This window comes from Ursus maritimus, unplaced genomic scaffold (genome assembly GCF_017311325.1).
Source record: "Ursus maritimus isolate PB19 unplaced genomic scaffold, ASM1731132v1 scaffold_17, whole genome shotgun sequence".
Classification (NCBI taxonomy): Eukaryota; Metazoa; Chordata; class Mammalia; order Carnivora; family Ursidae; genus Ursus; species Ursus maritimus.
In genome coordinates this window covers 10,732,209-10,752,519 of record NW_024424119.1, presented here as the reverse complement: position 1 = coordinate 10,752,519, position 20,311 = coordinate 10,732,209, and positions in this window count along the sequence as shown.

Sequence of the window (20,311 nt, the reverse complement as noted above, 5' to 3'; positions counted from 1 at the left end):
TGGTAATTCTTTTCTAACTTCGTGTTAAATGGTTAGCTCATTGATATCCAGCTATCCTCATTTACAGAGTTACAAATTTCCCTTTATTTTTTTTTATTTTTTATTTTTTTCATAATAATAGTTTTATTATGTTAGTCACCATACAGTACATCCCTGGTTTCTGATGTAAAGTTCGATGATTCATTAGTTGCGTATAACACCCAGTGCACCATGCAATACGTGCCCTCCTTACTACCCATCACCAGTCTATCCCATTCCCCCCTTCCCCTCCGAAGCCTTCATTTGTTTCTCAGAGTCCATAGTCTCTCATGCTTCATTCCCCCTTCTGATTACCCCCCCTTTCTTTATCCCTTTCTTCCCCTACCGATCTTCCTAGTTCTTACATTCCATAGATGAGAGAAATCATATGATAATTGTCTTTCTCTGCTTGACTTATTTCACTTAGCATTATCTCCTCCAGTGCCGTCCATGTTGCAGCAAACGTTGAGAACTCGTTCTTTTTCATAGCTGAGTAACATTCCATTGTATATAGGAACCAGAAAAGGCCCTGAATCACCAAGGAATTGTTGAAAAGGAAAAACAAAGCTGGGGGCATCACAATGCCGGATTTCAAACTGTACTACAAAGCTGTGATCACAAAGACAGCATGATACTGGCACAAAAAGAAATTTCCCTTTAGACATGGTTTTAACTGTATCCCACAGATCTCAATATGTAGTAATTTAATGATTCTGTTCAAACTATTTTCTAATTTCTATTATAATTTCTGCTTGACCCATGGGTAATTTAGAAGTATATTGCACTATTTTATATATATCTCTTTATAATTGATTTCTACCTTAATCCCATGGTGCACAAAAACATGTTCTGTTTCAACGGAATCTTTTGAAATTGTTGAGATTTGTGTCAGGTTTCAGAATACAGTCGGTTTTTGTAAATGTGCGTGTGTTTTTGAAAATCATATACATTCTGCTGTTGCGGAGTCCAATACCCCACGTATGTCTACTGGTTCTTTGCTAACTAGCTTGCTAAATCCTCTACTTGGTTTTTGTCTACCTATCTTACCAAGAGCTGAAAATGTTGTGTTAAAATTTCCTACTATGAATATGAGTATCTACTTCTTCTTGAACTTCTTTATTCAAGGCTGTATTATTAGCGGCATATAATTTAGCTTTCTTTTACACTTCCGGTGAGTAAAATCCTTTATCATGTCCTCTATTTCAAATGCTTTTTTAAACGAAAAGTGCTTTATCTGATCTTAATATAAGAAAAAAAGACTATTCTACATTAGCCTTCTTTTGGTTAGTCTTTGTATTTCAACCGTCTTGTAGTCTCACATTTTGGGTGTATCTTTTATAAACCTTATATATTTTCAATCCAGTCTGAAATTTCTTTTATCTTAGTTTGATCACTCAGTCTATTCACGTGTAATACACTTTCTGATGTATTTGGTTTAAAACTATAATTTTGCTCCATGTCCTCTATTCTTTCCATCTGCTTTATCTTCCTCTTTTCTGATTTTCTTAACTTGCTTGGATTGATTCGGTGTTTGTTATTACATTTTTTCCTACTATCAGTTTCTTTTGAATGGTTACCTGTGAGTTTAAAACATGCATTCTTGACTTACTAGCACACAATATTCATCAGCACTCTTGCCCTCCTCTTGGACAAAGCAACAGCTAGAATAGTTCAACACCATTTACCAGCCTCCAGACTAAGGCCTAGAAGACATTTATTATTGTTTTATACAGCCAATATTCATTCAGATTTATTCATCAAGTCCCTTTCTATTGCTCTTCCTTTCTTCCTGCTTCTCCTACCTTCCATCTGGGGCCATTTTTATTCTGCCTAAAAAATATCCTTTGGAATTTTATGATTAGGTATACTGGTGATAAATCCTCTATGTTTTCTTCATCCTAAAATGTTCATTTCACTTGCATTCTCTAAGGAGGAAAATAGAATTTTAGGTTGGCAGTTATCTTCTTCTGCTACTTTATTATAGTTTTTCATTTTCCTCTGGCTCCCTTTATTTCCTAAATAAAGTCAGCCCGTGGTCAAATTTGTGTAATGTAAGGTAATATATCTTCATCCTCCCCACCCCTGGCTGCTTTTAAGATTTTTCTCTTTGTCATTTGTTTCAGCAGTTTGACTGCGATGTGGGTAGGTATGGAGTTCCTTTTATTTATCTTATTTATAGTTTATAGGACTTCTTAATCTGCTTTGATGTTATAAATTTCTTCTTCTTTTTTTTTTAAAGATTGTATTTATTTATTCGACAGAGATAGAGACAGCCAGCGAGAGAGGGAACACAAGCAGGGGGAGTGGGAGAGGAAGAAGCAGGCTCATAGCAGAGGAGCCTGATGTGGGGCTCGATCCCATAACGCCGGGATCACGCCCTGAGCCGAAGGCAGACGCTTAACCGCTGTGCCACCCAGGCGCCCCGATGTTATAAATTTCTTAGTCATTATATCTTCAATTATTCCTTCAATGACATTCTTTCTGGAACTAGTTACTCATATCTTAGACCTTTTCACTTTATTCTCTATGTGTTTTACCTTCTCCTTCATATTTTTCACCCTTTTGTCTTTCTGTGCTTCATTCCTGTTTATCGTTCACTAGCCATGTGCTCAAATTTTCTTTCTTTAGTCGTTGGAGCTAGTAATATAAACATATAATCAACTTTTTGTGTACTGAGTTTTTATTCAACTACCTTGGTACATTTATTTACCAATTATAATAGTTTACCTGAAGATTCTCTTGGATTTTCTTCATGAATACAAACATGTGGTGTGTAACTGGCAGTTACTTCTCCCTTTCCAATGTTTTACTTCTTTTTCTTGACCTAACTTCACTGACAAGGGCCTTCAGTGAAATGGTGAATAGCAGTGGTAAGAGCAGGCATCCTTTCTTTTCCCCCCTAATCTCAGGGGAAAGGTTGTAAATATTTCCTCACGAAGTTCTGTATTTTCTTATTCTTACTTTGCAGGTACCTTTTATTCTATTTTTAAAATTCCCATCTCCTGCCAGTTTGCTAAGAGTTTATTATGAACACGATTGAATTCTATCAAAATATTTTGACTGCGTCTATTGAAACACTCATTTTTTCCTTTTATTCTGTGGTGACTGATTTTCATCCCTGGAAAACAAACAACTTGGGCGTATTGTGTATATACTTTTTGCATGTTGATATATTAGATTCACTAATATTTTATTTTGGACTTTTGCATCTCTGTTCCTAAGAGTAATTGATCTATCATTTGCCTTTCTTGTAATATCCTTTTCAGGATTTTTGTTTGATTCCTGCAGACGTTTGAAGGCACAACATTCTAGAATCATCTTGGCACAATTTCAGGACTAGAGATGATTCCAAACTGACTGCATTTCCTGAGGACACCAGGCAGATCCCTGTGTGCCCCTATTTCTAGGTGTTGACCTTCCAGATGTCAACCCAAAACATGGCTTTCCCCACCATCATTACTCTGGCAAGCCTTTAGCTTCAAGTTTTGTCTTCCTCAACTTTGGAAGCTTTAAAAAGTATTGCTTAGCTCTCAGCCTGTCCGCTGCCTTTTCTAAAATTTGCAAAGCTCCCCAAGGAAAAGCAGCTCCCAAAACCATGTCACCTCTCTAGATTTCCATCATTTCCCAGGATTATGGCCTGGCAATTTTTCATTGCTTTGAGTCTCCAACGCCTTGAGGAGGATTTATAAAAGTATTTTCTTCAATGTATCATGATGAACACTGAGTAATGTACAGAATTGTTGAATCATTATATTGAACACCTGAAACTAATATAGCACTGCATATGAATTATACTTGAATTAAAATTTTTTTTTACTGGTTGAGTTGGACTTAGCAAAAGTTTGACCCAGTTTTTGGTACACCATCACTAGAAACAAATGTTTCAGGTTGTTTTTAAGTAATTCACCGATTGCATACAAATAAGGTTCTAAGATTTACTGGTGGGCACCAAGATATTCACTTCACAAAGAAAGAACTGCCTTTCTCCTGCATAATGCGAGGGCTATCAGATTCAAAGCAAAGTTTAAAAAAATACAAAATGCCATTGATTATAGGACTGAAAAAGAATTTAAGTTATCTCTTGAATAATTTTATTCATGACGCAGTTTTCTTAACGGAGAAATCCGTTTCTTCATTGCTGGAGTGGTATCAAGAAGTATGTTTATAGTGCCTAGAGACAATATTAAAGATTTAGATTTTTTTTAAAAAAGACACTAGATTGACATTTATGTAGGCATAATGTAACTATGATGGGATTGAATGATTAAATGACTACCATTAATAATATCATTAAAATAATCAAGCCCTTAACAAATGTCCACATTAGCCTGGTGGGCACTGGCTCTCAATGCACACTTTTGATTCAAAAAAAAAAAAAAGTTAATGGATCAGACTCAGAATAAGAAATAACATTCCCTACTTCATCCACAGCCAGGAAAAATTAGAGAACAGATCTGGCAAATAACCACATGCCACAAAATGCCCTTTTGTTTAGATTTAGTCTTATTTCTGCATCTTCAAACAGGTGTTTCCTTTTAATAAGATGTTCTCTAAAAAGAGGAGACAATTAACAGTCTGTGTGCAAACGGAGAGTGTTAAAAAAAGCTTCCAAGAAATCTCTTGGGAAGACTCCCTGTCTGATGATCTATAATGCATGCAATTCGCCTCCATTCCTGCAGAGGACCAGAGACAAGGCTCTCGCTGCGTAATAAATACATTCACAGAAAACATTGCCAAATCCTTACCAACCTTAAGAGTCAAAACGAGGCTTTAAAACAATCTTATGTACGACACAAGAAATATGGAAGCAAAGTACATGGTTTCTTGGAAGGGAGCAATGCAGTGACTGATTTCCCAATATTAGAGCATGTTGTGACAACAGAAATGTATGAATTTTCAGAGCGCTAATGCTGTGGGATGAAAAGATCTGTACCATGCAGTGACCAATACAGAAAAATCCTATCTTAGGAGGTAGGTGGAGAACATATGCTCTAATTTATTCATTCGTGTTTTATCATCAGTGTCAGTGAATATTTATGGAATTCTCAGAAAGCGTTTAGCCATGCATGCAAACACTTGCAGTAAAAAACACGGAGACGATTCAATCCCTTCCCTTAGGACATTCCATTCAAAAAGAGGAAGATGTATGTTCTCTTTCTACAGGCAGATATCACTCTTATTTTTCTTTCGCTAACATGGGGATTCTTAGCATCCACACTCTAAATGAAGATTGAATTGATGGGATTTAAGAAAGCCAGCTCAAGGACTATGTACAAAGATGTCGTTCCAACGAAAGGGAATTGAAAACATCATGAATTGCGGAACAAAATCTACATGCAACCAGGATCCATGAAATCAGACACCAGGGATGCAGGTCAGGTCATGTCTGTGAGAAGATAGGCTCTTTCCCTCTCTTCCTGAAGGACGATGCCCTCTCAGTTTGTCTTTTGTTTTTATAGACCCATGAGTTCAGAAAAATATTTCTCTACTGCAGGAAAGTCTACTGGCAAGTCTGATGACAAATGGCAGTCAATCTCCGACCTCAGTGTGGGAAGTACACGGAGCAGAGTGACGGGGGGGACCCAGGGTTCAAGGAATCTAAAACTTTGACAATTATGGAGCCCTCTTTAAGAAAAAAATACAAAATGACAAATACAATATTAAGTAGAGGGCCTTGGAGCAGCAGGGCCCTGACGCTTGAACTTCCTTATCTTTAATTTAAAATTTTTTTAATAATAATTTTTATTTTGTTTTGTTAGTCACCATACAGTATATCCTTAGTTTTTGGTGTAATGTTCCATGGTTCATTATTTGCGTATAACACCCAGTGCACCATGCAATACGTGCCCTCCTTAATACCCATCACTGGCTTATCCCAATCCCCCACCCGCCTCCCCTCTGAAGCCCTCACTTGTTTCCCAGAGTCCACAGTCTCTCATGGTTCATTCCCCCTTCTGTTTACCCCCTTCATTTTTCTCTTCCTTCTCCTACCAATCTCCCTATTTCTTATGTTCCATAAATGAGTGAAACCATATGATAATTGTCTTTCTCTGCTTGACTTATTTCACTTAGCGTAATCTTTAAAATATATGTACCTTTGCTGTGTGTCTCAAGAGGGCAGCCTCTCCTCAACCCCCAGTGATGGTTCCCCTTAGGGGAAACGGCCACAGCCAGCCAGATCTTCTGATATTTTAAGAATAGCCAGAAATCTGGAGGTTGGTGGGAAATTTCCCCCATTTTTAAATATTGACAAGAAAAAATTTAAAATTTAAAAAAATTTTTTTAAAAAACCCCTCTTTAAGACTCAGCCTTGGTCATCACACTGGCTACACTAGAGATTGAGTTATACAATAATTGAGATCCAAGGAAGATCGTTGCCCCAATTATCCAGCTGTACCCTGGGATGTGCGCCTGGGGGGGCTGACTTCGCTGGAGTTGTGGTTGTCAGAGAAGCCACGCATTTAGAAAGATTTGGGGTGAGGAGCTTGAGAAGAGGGTACACACATAAAGAAAATGTGAGAACAGAGCAGCAGAAGGAGGTGACAGATTGAATGTAGGAGGAGAAAGAAAAACTACTTCCAGACCCCATCCTTTGGAAACAGCTAGGAGTATGGCCCCTCACACAGGGGTTTGATCGTTGGGAAGGTTTTAAGGCAGCCTTTCTGATGGTGTGGTACACAGACCATCTGATTCTGGAACACCTGGCTGCCTGCAAGAATGCAGGTATCTGGGCCCAACCCCAGAGAGTCATGTGTAAGTTCCTGTGAGCGGGGTCCAAGGATGCTCACTTGAACAAGCACCAGGTGATTCGTGGGCAACATGACATTTGAGAAACACTGGAGAGGTCCTTTAAAAAAAAAAAAATTGGACAAGAGCTGCCTACGGGAATGGATGGAAGTAGAAGCTTCCAGAATTCTAGTAATCTGAATTGGTACTTCTAGAATGTATAAGTTAGTTGTTCTCCAGTCATTCACTGCTTTCTCCCTGACCTGCACACTTCAAATGCTAAACCTGAATGACCAAACAGAATGACCACTGACAATTTATGAAAATATCATGGAAGCTGAACAAACCACTGAAGCTTTGACCCTCTGACTTCCTCCTCAACTTCCTTGCTGACACATTGCTACCTCAGCTGTATTTGTGGACACTGAGCAGATGAAGTGTTCTGAAAAAAAAACCCAAGGTCTGCTTCATATAAATTACAAAATGCTTCCCAAGGACAATGTCAATACCTGGGCTTCTTCATAGGAACACAGTCTTCATTAGACTAATTGTGTATGTCTGGTGTCAAAGAAAAGTTTGCTGGCATTTCTGTGCTTTTGTAAGGGTGTGAGTCGATGTGAAAAAACCACAGGAGAGCCCCCTTTTCCAAAATATCTCAACTACCCTGTCATGTGCTCCAGAGTCTCCAGCCCTGTGGTCTGTACTTCCCTCATTAACATGAATCATCTCTGTTTATATACTTCCTTTACCCATCAGAATTTTTTCAAGATTTTATTTACTTATTTGACACAGAGAGAGAGAGAGAGAGCATGAGCCGGGGGGAAGCAGTAGAAGGAGAGGGACAAGCTGACTCCTTGCTGAGCAGGGAGCTCCATGCAGGACTCGATCCCAGGACCCTGCGATCATGACCTGAGCTGAAGGCAGATGCTTAACCAACTGAGCCACCCAGGTGCCCCTACCCATCAGAATTTTAACTCTTTAAGAGTAGAAACCATATTTTATTTAATAAAAGTCACTATCAACCAACTGGGAAAGAAGGGTAAGATGTCATTAAGGACTCAGGAGAAGGGAAGATAATGTGAGATACCAGATTATAACCTGAAAAAGGCAGACACTGGGGATGGGACAGTATGGCTCATTAGGGCTCTCTAAATAATCCAAGCCTGAAACAAGATAGGGCCCATGTACAAAGGTAATCTGCATAGCTGGCTAGCACTGGCAGATTAAATCTGAAATGTGTTTTCCTCACTCCTACCACAGCTCACTATATCTCCTCATCACCTGTGTTATCTTTCCTCTGGACTCAACTATTAGCCCTTTCTACTCTTAGCTTTACTTCCTGAATCCTTTATTCCTCTTTCCCCTCCCACTGGATAATTATAGGAGGAACTTCCAAGTCACAGCTTCTACCTCAACTTGCTCCCAAGGGCCATCACTCCTGTAACCTGCCAAGTCATGAATGGGGCCCAGGTAGTGATGGAAGGGAAGTGTTCAGAGAGAAGGGGTGATGGGAAAGCTATATCATGAGTGTAAGAACCATATGATCACTTCAATGAATACAGAGAAAACGGAGTTTAATATTCTTCTATGCTGAGAAATTATTCACAAACTATGAATAGGAGGCAACTTGTTAAACTGAGAAAGCCTATCTATAGAACTTATGGAGGAAATACCATTCTTGATGGGGATATCTTGAAATTCTCTCTCTTGAGATCCAGAATGCAACAAGAATTTCTGCTGTCACTGTATTTATTCAACATTTTATTATAGGTACTACTGGCCGGTAGTAAGGTCCACCCACAGCCCATCAGTTCTACCCCTCAGTATATAACTAACAGAAACACATACATAAAGGGGCGCCTGGGTGGCTCAGTAGGTTAAGCGTCTGCCTTCAGCTCAGGTCATGATCCCAGGGTCCTGGGATGGAGCCCTGCATCAGCCTCCTTGCTCAGGGGGGAGTCTGCTTCTCCCTCTGCCAGCCAATCCCCCTACCAGTGCTCTCCCTCTCTCTCTCTATCTCTCTGACAAATAAATAAATAAAATCCTAAAAAAAAGAAACACATACATATGTACATTAAAAACCTATGCAAAGATGTTTAGACCAACAGCATTGATAATAGCCCCAAATGGAAAACAATTCAGTTTATCAAAAATAGAATATTCATACCTCAATTTCACAAATATTTGAATCTCACAAACATAATGTTGAGACTAAGAAGCCAAACACCCACACAAAAACGCCTACTATATATTTTCATTGAAAGGTTATATATTCTCATATAAAGCTCCAAAATTGACAATACTAACCTTTTGATAGATCAGAACAGCAGGGGCATAAGGATGATTCTCAAGTGTTGAAAATATCCTGTTTCTCAGCCTCGGGGATGATTAAATGGATGTGATCACTTTTAAACCCTCATCAAGCTGTACACAGACGCATTTTGTACTTTTCTGTGTGTTCATTTGTCTTAGCCGATATGAGTTGCCATTATGAAAATACCACAGATCAGGTGGCTTCAAAACAAACACTTTCTTCTCATAGTTCTGGAGTCTGGGAGTCTGAGAACAAGGTGCTGGCAGATTCAGGGGCTGGTGAGAACCCTCTTCCTGGTTCATGGAGAGCTGTCTTCTCACTCTGTTCCCACAAGGCAGAGGAAGCTAGAGAGCTCTCTGGAGTCCCTCTTCTTAAGGCACTAATCCCACTCATGAGGGCCCCACCCTTATGACCTAATCACCCCCCAAGGCCCCACCTCCTAACACCATCACATTGAAGAACAGTCTCAACATATGAATTTGGGGTTGGGAGGGGGCACAAATGTTCAATCCATATATCATTACACTGCATTAAAAAGAAAAATACCACTTTTTTACAATGTGACCTCATTTGACTACCCGGAAGTAACTGATGGCTTTAGCAAGCGCAGTGGGTGGAGATAAGGGAGTAGAAGTCAAATTGAAATAGGTTTCTGACTGAGCGAACGAACAGCTACTTAAAAAATGCAGACAACTCTTGAAAATTTGATTACGGATGAGAATAGGAAAATAAGGCAGAAATACAGAGAGCCAAGGAGGGCTTGTTGCTATGAGTATTCGGTTTTGTTAACATAGGAGACTGAATTAGAATATGCTTGTTTGCCCTCCCTTCCTCCCAGATGCATCACACACTCAATAATGGAGAAAGAGCAGCCTGGGTAGCTGGGGACAGATGAGCCAGGAGAGGAAACAAAGAGAATTGTGGGAATGGCAGCGTAGCAGAGAAGGGAGGACTGGTGGGGATGCATTTGTGGCAAACTCTAAGCTTTATAGGGAAGGAAAGTCTGCTAGGAACAACTTCTTTTGAGGGTTTTAGTTTCAATATCCTATTAAGTTTCCTTATCTTTTACTTCACAATAGAAGTTTTGTTCCAGTGTATTTAAAGACAAACAAAGCCAGAGGCCTGGGGCATATTTAAAAAAAAAAGAAAGAAAAAAGAAAGGACATTTCCCTGGGGGTCAAAAGCGATTGGAAAGGGAAGGAGGTGGAGAAGTCTCCTATTTCTTGCCTCACTTGAGGTTTTCCAAGGACGGACCCCAAGACTGTGTGTTCCATGAGAGCCGAGGCCATACCTGGTTAGGACTCACCATATAGCCCCAGCACAGGGCCTGGAGAACAGTAGGTACTCAATAAATGTTTGGTGGAAAGAATGACTAAAAGCCATAAGGTTGCTCAGTTGATAAGTCATGTGACTCCAGTCCTGCTGAAGAAACTATTAGGACTGACTCTTCAGTCCAAGTGTTAGAGCCTCTCACCTGGGTGAGAAATGATCTTCCTTATCTGGCTAGAGTGTCTCCCCATGTGTCTTTGCTTCCCCTAAGCCCCCTTGCCCGAATAGGTGGTTCTTAGCTACTATTACAGATAACTGGGGAGACACTGGCCATCTCAACCCCCAACTCATGCTCCAATCTTCTGGCAAATGCTTTTCTCTGATACATGAGCAAAATGAGAAAGGTGAACTTCTGCTCTATTTTATAGATACTGTGGTCAATAACATCAGTCCATTTTCATAAATGATTTTCACAGCACTCCTGAACTCGAATGCAGTTATTACAAAACATTTTGGATATTCATGATAAAAATAATAATAAATATTCATTGACCATTTCCTATGTGCCAAGCACCATGATTATCCTCCTAACAATTCTATCAGGCAGTACTATTACCTGTATTTTACAGATGAAGAGACGGAGGCACAGAGGGTGACAGCAACTTGCCTGAGGCCATAGAGAGAGTGAGTAGCCATGCCAGCTCCCTGCCCAGTGGCTTCGTTCTTGGCTTTGAAGAGGTGAAACCTCCCTCAAGTTGAGACCCAAAAGCCCTCTCTCTTCCACAGCTGACCCTATCCTGCCAAGGCTGTCCCCTGGCCCCAGGCAGGGAGCATCGGAGCTCTCTGGAAACCATGCCCGGGGGTGACCCGGTGAGTTCTGCTCACAGTGTGTTCTTCTGCTGTTAGTGTGCTGACTTCACCCAGGAACGAGAGCTCTGACAGGCAGAACGCCGCTCACCCTCAGCCCTGCTGGGGTCAAAAGCAGACCCTGCAAACGGACTAGGGTCAACTCCTCATCTCCATGTTGTGCTCTGTTTTGTTTTTCTCATCTTCATGTTTGAACCCATTTCCTCTGCTAGGGGCGCTAAGAATTGATTTTCCTCTTTATCTTTTGCCAGAACAGAGGTTAAAACTTCCAACCACTACAACTTAAAAAAGAGGACTTGTAAGACTTTTAAATGAAAAGAGACTAATTTCAAAAGGAACAAAAGACGTTGACGGCTTATCAGGCTTTTAGGATGTCTCTGAGCACACCCCCATTTTTGGTCCCATCAGGGCTGGCACTCCTCAGGGCACCAGTAGAGAGATCCCCTGTCCCTGAGATACCATCCAGTTTCTTGATTGGGTCACTGTTTTAAGCTGAATTATGTCCCCTCAAATTCACACGTTGAAACCCTAACCCCCAGTACCTCTGTGACTATATTTGGAGATAGGACCTTTACAGGGATAATTAAGTTAAAATGAGGCCATGGGGGGGGGCCCTAATCCAATCCGACTGGTGTCCTGATAAAGGACCTTCGGACACAGAAAGAGACACCAAGGGCACTCATGGGTAGAGAGACAACCACGTGAAGAGGCGGTAAGAGCACAGCCATCTGCCAGCCAAGGACAGAGGCCTCACAGGAAAACAACCCTTCTGACACCTTGACCTTGGACTTTCAGATTCCAGACTAGAAGAAAAACACCTTCTGTTGTTTAAGCCACCCAACTGTGGCACTGGGTTATGGCCTAGCAAACTACTATTCCCTTAAATGGTCCCTTCAAATAAGGAGGGCTACAATCCAAAATGGCTCCTGGCCTCTTATGTAATTGCAGGTCTAAGTGTGTGATGTAATCGCACCTCAGCCACAGTGCGGCAGAGCGGGGGATGGGCCGTCAGGCAGCATCAGGGGAAGTCTGAGCCTGGCTGTTGATGGCAACACTGAGTGGCCTCACAGGGTTTGGGAGGGAACCCGGAATTAGGATGACTAGTGAACAGTGGGTAAGGACCCGTGTTTCTTAACCCTGGCTCTGGAGCTTTTAAAACGACCCATGATGGCCTCTACCCACCCCCAACCCCTACCAAATAAACTGAATCAGACCCTCTGGGGGTGAGTCCTGGGAATCTGTATGGTTTGAATCTTCCAGATGATTCTAACATGCTGCCAGGTCTGAGGAGCACGGGGTTGGAGATGCATCTCACTTTGTTCTTTATCGTTTGCTGAGATATCTACTTGGAAACTCTCTGATACTAAAATCCAGGGGCATTTCACTGGTTACAAAGGCCCATTTCCTAGGCCACAGGACTTGCAGAACATACCATTCTTGACACTTAAAAATGGCAAAAGCTGTGTGTGTGTGTGTGTGTGTGTGTGTGTGTCCATATGTGCACACACATGCACAAGTATTTAGAATTATGCAGCGGTGATTCTTTCTTGTTTCTGAAGTACTTTCACCGACAGAGTCCAACCCAATCATCACAGATCCTTATTAGAGAAGGCCTGCTGTTGATGTTGTCCCCATTTTACAGATGACCAAAGGAAACGTCCCTGAAGATGAACGGGATCATCCTGTACGGATGTGCGGGTGGCGTCCTGCACAAGAGCTCTGGGCAAAAGCACAGTGCGGCTGAGATCGAGCCTGAGCACGGCTCTCAAGCCCTGGCACAGGATCTTACCCACCCTGAGGAATGCTAAGTTCTTCTTGTTCACACAAAGCTATTGTGTGTGCTCGTAGCAGCCCCCAAAGTTGAAGGGTCAGATGCCGGAGCCTAAGATTCCTACCCCCACACCCTGCACTGTAAATATCTACCACTGAGCCCCACTGGGTACTCGGCTCCGAAGGCTGGGAACTTGTACACACCCTGGCTAGCAGGGTGTCCTCACTGCCCCTCATGCACAGAGTCAAGGGGGCCGGAACAGCCAGAGGCTGGGCACTCCATGTTGGGCGGCACCGGTGTGAGCGTTAGAAACTTTGGGCATGCTCCTGGGCCTTGTATTGACCAGGAGACTTTAAGCAATATGTGTTGCTTCTCCGGTCTTCCATTTTTCTAGATGCCTTACCCCCTATTTCTAACAATTGATATGTTTGTTTAGACAATCTGTATGGCTAGAAAGCTAAACCTGTCCGTTGAAAACCAGTTCTTCATAAGAAGAAGCAGAGAGGGGGGTGCCTGGGTGGCTCAGTCAGTTAAGCGTCTGCTTCTCTCTCTCCCTCTGCCACTCCCTCCCAACTCGTGCTGTCTCTCTCAGTCTTAGTTTCTCTCTCTCTCAAATAAATACAATCTTAAAAAAGAAAAAAGGCAAAACAGCGAGGGAGGGGTTGCTGATCCTACTTTAAAGAGATGTTCAGATCCATGAGAGAAACACAGTTTCCTCTTTGCTGAAATAAGAAATTCATCTAATCTCAGTATCCCCAGAGGTGAGATCTACAGAGTCTGAATAAAGGGTAAGCTCAAACCAACAGTGACAGTGATATCTCTTTCTTTCTTTTCTTTCATTTTTTAAATTATGAAGCTAAGCCAACATCATTAAACACAGAGTATGCCATTTATAGTTTATATAGTCAGAGTCATAGAACATACGATTTAAAATCTTAAAGTCATGAAAACGAATTTTTCTTCTCCCTCCTTAACCACTATGGGGTAATTCCCTATTGCCACTACAGAGGGCGCTCTCTCTCATTCTGCGCAGAGGTCATGCTGTTGTCTCTGTGACATCGTTTTCTTCCACAGCCACCCACTACGGAAAAAATCCACGAGCACAAGGCTATGCTGAGCGTTGGCTCCAGGGCGAGAATGGTAAGGGAGGACTGAGGCTGGCTGTCCCTGGATCTCCTAACAAGGAGCTCAAGGTGGGCGGGGGACAGAAAAAGACACTGGTTCAAGATCGGATTGCGGTGACGGTGCTGCTCTGTATGAAGATACGGAACCGGGCATCTCCCCCCTCACCGCGGACGGAACCGGGCATCTCCCCCCTCACCGCGGACAGAACCGGGCATCTCCCCCCTCACCGCAGAAAAGCTAATAGCACAATGCAATCCTCTCTCCTGGGGGATTTTCTGAGAGTGACTCAGACACAAGTGATAAATCCACAGATGCACAGGACTTAAAAATACAAAATCCTGTGTTCTTCTGACATGTCTAAATCCAAGCGTCTTCGCGCTCTCGCTTTAGATGCCCATCTCTGTTCGAGTGCTAACAATGCCACCGAGCTAGAAACGACTCTACGATGGTACATCTGCTTTGGGAAACAGTCTTGTAGTTCATCAAAGGGGTCAGCATAGACTTGTCATATGACACAGCACTTCTGCTCTTAGGTAGAAAACATCTGCCCGCATACTTGTTCGAACGTTCACTGGTGCATTATTCATAATGACCGCAAAAATAGGCACAACCCAAATATCCTCCCACTGATCAATGGATAAGTAAAATGTGATGTGTCAGCAATAAAAAGGAATGAATTGCTAATACTCGCTACAACGTGGATGAACCTTGAAAACATCACGGCAAGTAAAAGAAGCCTGTCACAAAAGACCACGTGTTACATGATTTCATTTATACAAAATGTTCAGAATAGACAAATCTACAGAGATGGAAAGTAGATTAGTGGTTTCCTAGGGATGGTGGTTGGTGGGATAGGGGGAGCAAGACGGGGGTGGGAAGGGGAGGGACTGCTAATGGGTAAGAGTTTTATTGAAGGGGGAGTAACTGAAACATTCTAAAATTGATTGTGGTGATGGTTGCATAACTGTGAATATACTAACAGCCGCTGGATTGTCCATTTAAAATGGTGGAATTGAGGGGTGCCTGGGTGGCTCAGTCGGTTGAACATGTAATTCTTGGTTTTGGCTCAGGTCATGATCACAGGGTTGTACGACCAAGCCTTGCATCAGGCTCTGCACTCAGCGGGGAGTCTATTTGAGATTCTCTCTCTCCCTCTGCTTCTCCCCAACTCGCGCACACAAGCACACGAGCTTTCTCTCTCTCAAATAAATAAATAAATCGAATAAATAAATGACAGAATTAAATGATATGTAAATTGTATCTTAAGATGTTATTTTTTTAAAAGATTTTATTTATTTATTTGACAGAGAGAGAGACAGTCAGCGAGAGAAAACAGGGGGAGTGGGAGAGGAAGAAGCAGGCTCCCAGCAGAGGAGCCCGATGTGGGGCTCGATCCCAGAACGCCGGGATCACGCCCCGAGCTGAAGGCAGACGCCTAACGACTGAGCCACCCAGGCGCCCCTTAAGATGTTATTTTAGAAGCGACAGAAGCAAACTGATGACAAAAGTGGAAAATAATTTCCGATCCAACCTAAGCGCGTAATTTTTTGGTGCTTTATTTGAACACAAGCTATTATTGTCTAATAATCCACACCAGCTCTTTAGTTCAGGAACCAGAAACTCTCCAAGCTGCTGGCAGTTGGTTGTAAAACATCAAAGCCGGGTGTGTGAGGGCATCTGAGATGGGACGGAAGTCTCTGAGAGCATCGAGCCAATCTCTGCCTCAGAGCCCGATCGGACTAAACCCTCGCGGGAACAGAAGTAAGGCTGCCCCGCCTGGTCATCCACGCTTTCTCAAAAAACCCCGAGTCTCTGAATGAGCCGCAGCTCTTGGCAGAGCCATGTGGTGGCTGAGGCGCACCTCATGCCCCAGCCTCACAGAAGGAGCAAACAAAGACCTTTCAAAGGGTAGGAAGTTGAGAGTGAGGGCAAGTCAAGAGACAGATTGCAGGCTGAAGGGCTGGAGGAGAGACATGGCAGCCGGAATAGGAAGCGTCCCCAGTTCTCTGAAGAAGAAGAGAGCTACCAGGACTTGGGGTGCTTTGGGACACCCCGGCGGTGACCTCCAGAGCCAGTTAGATGTGCCAGGAGGAAGGCGGAGGCAAGGCCAGAGCTCAGTTGCTGCAGGATGATCTTTCATGCACTCTTTAGTCTTAGGCATTCACCCACTTAGCCGCTCAGTGAATGAACATTTACTGAGTCCCTACTAGTCGCAATATCGTGCTGGTTTTGGGAGACAGAAAAGGGCAACACAGCTCTGCCCTCTGGGATCTTACAGCCTCAGGGTCTAAGACTTCACAACAGTCCTTGGAGCCAGAGGACGCGTTTGCACCTAGGAACAGCAATAGCTTCCTACTTCATATGAGACCTTGGAGATGATGAGAGCACTTACCGGCACATTCTACAGTCTCAACAAATAGGCAAGAAAACTATCCCCAGCCTGGACAGATCACAAAACAACGGCTCTTAGAGCTCCAGGGGCTTATTCCAGATCTCTCTGTGGGTGCCAAAGTTAGACTAGACTCTAAAGCTGGACTCTGACTTGTTACTGATGTTCTTTCTGTGGCCACTTGAAAAGGAACAATCCAAAAAGTGCCCACCGCCCTAGAGCACCGTGCTACACACAGGAGCTCGTTGGGAAACTCGGGCGAGAGGTGGCAGCGCTTACCGGCTTGTCCTCCTTGGCACCTGGACGGGGCTGTCCTGGCAGGAGCAAGGGCGACCAGGAAGCCAGGTGCACGTGACTACTCACCTGTTCCATCCCAGTCCACACCCCCCAGATGAGCTCGGAGCAGCTGCTCATTTAACTCCCATGACTCAGACACGGCGCACAGGAACCTACCATCAAATAACACAATAACGTTGTGGAGACACACTTCCCTGACTTGTTTGACTCCTCACCATCCTCCCCCTCCTCCTCCCCCTGCAGCCCTGTTCTGGCCAATGGGGTGGAAGTGGAAGTCAGCTATGGGTTCCTAGCTAAGCTTTTGGATTTGGGGTGTGAGTGTTGCCTACATCTCCCGTGCCCTTCCTTCCTTGAATCTCTCAACCACGAGGAAAAGTCGGGACGTCATAGCACTGCGGCGCCTATGTCACTGAGCCAGGATGCAACGCCAGCAACCAGGCACTTTTACGCCAGCTTTTATGTGACAAAAAAACCCGTTCCTGTTATAAACTACAGTGGACAAGCTCCATTCCTTGATTTCTTGCTTAGAGTTTGGAAGTAGACACATTCAAATGCTGTCTAGTTGGAAAGTCTGTTACCTGATTTCCCTCACCCTCCTCCATTTCTTCACCTGTAAAGTGGAAATAATAAAATAGCCTCTTTGAGTTTCTAGAAGGCTAAAATCCGGTAATGGTGAAGGTGCCTAGCATGTTGCCTGGTCCACAGTACTAGCTCTTTTCCCTTAAGAATCCTAAATTTGTGGGGCACCTGGGTGGCTCAGTTGGTTAAGTTTCTACCTTCGGCTCAGGTCATGATCCCAGAGTTTCAGGTGCTCAGGTTATGATCCCAGAGTCTCGGGATCGAGCCCCGCATCTGGCTCCCTGCTCAGTGGGGAGTCTTCTTCTCCCTCTGACCCTCCCCTCTCTCACTCTCTCTCTCTTAAATAAATAAGATCTTAAAAAAAATCCTGAATTTGTTATTTTGATAATTGCATTACCACTCCATTTTCTTTTAGGTACACTAACCTGTTAAGAAACTCAGTGATTTATGGGGCGCCTGGGTGGCTCAGTTGTTAAGCGTCTGCCTTCGGCTCAGGGCGTGATCCCGGCGTTCTGGGATTGAGCCCTGCATCAGGCTTCTCTGCTGGGAGCCTGCTTCTTCCTCTCCCACTCCCCCTGCTTGTGGTCCTTCTCTCACTGGCTGTCTCTTTCTCTGTCAAATAAATAAATAAAATCTTAAAAAAAAAAAAGGAAACTCATTGATTTAAAAACACATTAATGATTAAAATATATTTTAGTTTGTAAATTTTTCCATATCTTTACAAATTCATACAATTTATTTTCCTACAATGATATATAGTACAAGTATTTCCGATAGATGTACCTTTCACCCATAATGAATATTTATTAAATCAAGGTAACATTCAATAATATTAAAGCAGCTGAAAAGCACTTCTTGAAGACCTTTTCTTGGTTTAGATGCTAAATATCCCAAATGCTAAAAAGGTAACACAAAGATGTGATTTTTCTCAGATGTTTGATTTCTAGTAGAGGCATATAAAGGGTTTTTGGTTGTTTTTTTTTTTTTTTAAGTTTCTCTAACCAGGGAGTAGAATTGAAACAATTAAAGGCAAAAATCCCAACATAAATTTCAAAGAAGAGTTAAGCAATTCATTGTAAAACAGCATTTTGTTCTGATAATTTATGATATATGCATTTAAATAATTTATTATGAAAATTTAAAATAAGAGTTTTCCCTCATTCACAGCAGGGAGCTGCAGTTTTCATTCTGAGTGTGATAGCAGAATGGTTAATAGAAGAATTCCAGTACCAGACCACCCATGTTCAAATCCCAGCTCTGAATACTTAATAGTTACTATGTTCTGGCTGAGTCATTTAACATTTCTGTACCCCAGGTCCCTATCTGTAAAATAATCATGATCCCTTACCCCATAGGATCATTATAAAGATTAAATACGTTTTGAACAGTGCTGACAGTCCCCACGCCCTATGAGTGCTATATACAGTTAACTAAACAATAGTTGTTTTCCATGAGAAAATTGCAGCTTACATACTTATTAACAAACAGGATCTTAGAAATTGAGGATTTCTTTTTCTCCTGCAGTTACACAAAGACGCCCAGTAGCTTTCCAAAGGCATGAGACGTTGGCATTCCCCTATTTCTGGTTGATGTTTAGTGATTTCCTTGCCCCTAGTGCCTAGAGTCAGAAGAGCTGAGCCAGGGGCAGATGGTTGATGATGAGGGTGGCCATGGCATTGGAGAAACCCTGAAAGAGCCCCAGGTCTTCTCAGGGACAGCAAAACCAGAGGGTAAATGCCCTCGTCCGTCCTGCTCCAGCCAGCGCTACAGAAGGCTCAGCTGGACCTTGCATCTTGTCCAGGCCCCGAAGAAGACTGGCACTGGGCTTGTAGTTCCCAAAGCACAGGCAGCTCCAGATCACCTCAAGCTCGTCTCCATGGTACATTTGCAGCCCCTTCTCAAGGTGACCTCTCAGGCGGAACCGCAGAGCAAAGCTCCATCCCCCTGCGGCTGCCCCAAGCACTCGTTAGCCCCGCCCCTCAGAGCTGACCAGGAAGCCACCAGAACCTGTGCTCAGCCCAGGCTAGCCCACGCCTCTCAAATGAGAATGTTCTGATTCAGGAACATTGAGATAAACAGTCGAGGACAATTTTTGGTGATCCTACCATGAAAATGAGACAAGCCAATTAAAAAAACAATCTATCCTAATTTGGAGTCTAAGAAGTAAAAAGGCAATGTAATTTGCAAAGTCCTATCAATCGTCAAAGTAAAAACTGAATTCACAAACTGAATCAGATCCTCTGATTGACTGAAGGGCCAAATGAACAATGTTTTGGACACATATATCTGTATAATGTCCCTTCAACAACAAACTATTGGAGAAGTTTCTTTTTAAAGTGGAGACTTAGAAAACCAACATTTAATTAATTAGATTTAATTAGTAAGGTTCAAGAAAACAAGTTGCATATGCTGTGTGTTACTGCCCCCCAGTGTCCACTGCCATTATTGAGACATACCTTTTCCTGGGAAAGAACAGCACTTCTTGGTGACTTCCTCACTTGTAGTTTAATTTTGATGAAGAAGTTTGGTTTGTTCAATGTCCAATGAATTCTCACTGTCTTCCTGGGTTGATAATTTAGTATTCAGAATTGTGAGTCTACAAATCAAGGAGGAGAGAAAAAAAAAAGAACAAAACAAACCTGGTGGTGAGGATTGGGTAACTCAAGGGGTGGCTTTAAATATTAAACCTTGTTAAAGGACTCCAAAATTGACAACATTTCAAAAAGAAAAAGTATCCCTAATTCCTAGTGGAAACTACTCCTTCTATAGCAAAGGACTAATCGTCTTCCTCCTTTGGTTCCGTGACTCTAGGCTAGTGGCATTTTCTGTCCTGAAGACCGTGACAGAGGCAGGTACTCTCCAGCCCATCAATTGGTCCCCAGTTAGTATCTCTTTTGAGAAGTCCGGTGGGAGCGGCAGGTGAGTTGCCTTCAGTACCAGCATCTACTTCAAATAA